This window comes from Ptychodera flava, unplaced genomic scaffold (assembly GCF_041260155.1).
Source record: "Ptychodera flava strain L36383 unplaced genomic scaffold, AS_Pfla_20210202 Scaffold_52__1_contigs__length_894533_pilon, whole genome shotgun sequence".
Classification (NCBI taxonomy): Eukaryota; Metazoa; Hemichordata; class Enteropneusta; family Ptychoderidae; genus Ptychodera; species Ptychodera flava.
In genome coordinates this window covers 246263-248596 of record NW_027248374.1, presented here as the reverse complement: position 1 = coordinate 248596, position 2334 = coordinate 246263, and the positions used below count along the sequence as shown (strand labels likewise).

The 2334-nt window shown below is 36.0% G+C and overlaps 1 long non-coding RNA gene across 1 annotated transcript; it reads right to left on the bottom strand.

Moving 5' to 3' along the window:
* Nucleotides 1-235: 235 nt before the first annotated feature.
* LOC139128394 (uncharacterized) lies at nucleotides 236-1542 on the bottom strand. Its single transcript, XR_011551285.1, has 2 exons — nucleotides 825-1542; nucleotides 236-462 (listed from the first exon to the last, which is right to left on the bottom strand). It is a non-coding gene; the product is annotated as an uncharacterized lncRNA (long non-coding RNA).
* Between the last annotated feature and the right edge of the window lie 792 nt (nucleotides 1543-2334).

The window sequence follows — 2334 nt, the reverse complement described above, 5'->3', positions numbered from 1 at the left end:
ATATCAAATAAGTGAAATCAAATTCCAGTGAAATCAAGTACTTTTTACACAGGCTCTTTTAGTGTACATGTATTATATGATACAATTGGTTAGAGATGTAATTTAACCATATTTGGCCTAAAACTAAGACAGGCCAAACAGAGTTAAAAGCAACTCAGACTCACCTGATCACAGCAAACACAAGCAGACTCACCTTTCCAAACGTTCAAAATAAAAAGCACAAAATAGGCCTATATCTGTAAGTCTGATGACCAATTTAATAAATTTTTGGCTTCAACAAATTTCATAGACACAGTGGAAAGTGATTTAGTCAAAGATTAGTTTTTAAAAGAGTTCATTTAGCTCTGGCCAAGTCTCGTCTTTCATGTCCTATTTTGTTTTGAAATTTGATATTGAAGACTTCTTTAGGTAGGTCATGATTATTCTTGCCGAATTTTTCTTGGGCCTTGGCTGATATGCACACTGAAATGAAACAGAAAGAAGAGAATGAACTTAGCAACATTTATTAAGACAACAAATTTACAATACAGTTTCAGAACATGTGTGTGATTTGTTACATACACATAGAGGAATTTTTTACATGCATCTTTGCGAGTGCAAAATTAACACATTAAAAGTGTAACATATCTAGAAATGTATTGGGCTTGTGTAAGTTGTATTGACTTGACTAGTTGTTGCCACTGGCCCTCAAGCTCAGGTTAAAAATGTCGGGCCATATACAAAGCCAAGCTTCCCAGGGAAACATCGATGTGCAGAGAAAAGCCTCTCTATAAGGCATACTAATTTCGTAATTGCCCTTTATAATATGCATTTCAAATACTTACCGGATCAATGGAAAATTATCGTCCACGGCGACTTGCTATCTCGGTCACTGCATCCAACAATGTCGCGGGGAAATGTCCACCGAACATACATAGACCTAACTCACTTGCTGTTTTGACTAAAATGTGTCGTCACTGGGGGAAGAAATGACTGAGAAATCAGCCATAATTCGTAAGATTCAGCTGGAGATTTGAACAGCCGTTAATACTTGAAAAAACTATGCGTTATCTCATTTGAGAGATGCAACGCATAATGTGTCCGATAACGATCGCGTGGGAACACAAAGCATTGGTCAAATTCGAAAGGTCAAGGGTCGTGACCGTCGCAAAATTTTGACATTTCAAGTACGCGTAAACTGTTCTTTTAGATTTTTCTAATAAGCAAAAAATGACTTTATATGAAGAGATCAGTTAAAATACGGAAGTCCAGCACACTAAGCCAGCACACTAAGTGAACCCCGTTGCAATACTGATCAGCCTTGTTAAATTCCAGCATACTCATTTACGGGACCCTTACGTTCATACCCTGTTGCGTGCCGTCCACTCTCGGAAACGCAACTCTTTCCAAAGTCACGACATCATACATCGTCAGAACCGTTAGTCGATCCGGCTCGATTTTTGAACGGTTTGGGGATGAACAGTACCTGTACTGCGTTTCCATTAAGTTTTATGTAAGTTGTGATCGCGAAAGTTTTACAATGGCAGATGCAGAACCGTCGCAAGTGTGCTGAAAATCCTGGTCTCTTTTTTTTGAATGGAGATGAATTAAATTAATTCTAACTATATTTAAGGGATAGTCTGTAACTTCATAATTTTGGCAGAAATTTTGTTCTTCGTACATCGACTACAGGTTTTTCTCTCTTTTCAAAATCATGTTAGCCAGTATTGCAAATGTTATTCTATTTTCTAAAACACGTTCAAATGTCCAGTGTTCACAACCTGTATTATGTAAAGTCAGCATTGTTATTGTTGGTAAACACATTTTGGTCTGGACTAAACTTTAATTGAACACAATAACACGTGGACTTTTATAATATACATGCACACAAAGTGTATGTTGGTTGTATTGATAATATCAACGAGCTAATTCAACTTAAATTTGTGAACCAATAAAGTAATACATAACAAAAATATTAACAAAATCAAAAACTTACAGCTTTACACTGTCACTTTAAAATGGCAAACCGTTGCTTCTGTATCCACTAAATATTTAAGTCTGAGAACAATTTAACTGGTAACCAGTGCATGTGACCCATGTGACATTTCTATTGTGCAAACATGAGTAATTTCACCTGAAAAACTTAACTCAAGTAAAAACAACTCTACACATGAGTGCTGCCTAATTATTTTAAATTAAATAGACAATAGGGATATGAAAACATGAGAATTGACAAACAAGTCAGTCCTTGGAGTTTATTAATGCATGTCTAAATTTTTACTGCCACATGTGTAAGCTACCATTCAATCCATTGACAATCTTCCCTTCTGTCATGAATTCAATAGGACTGCTAAT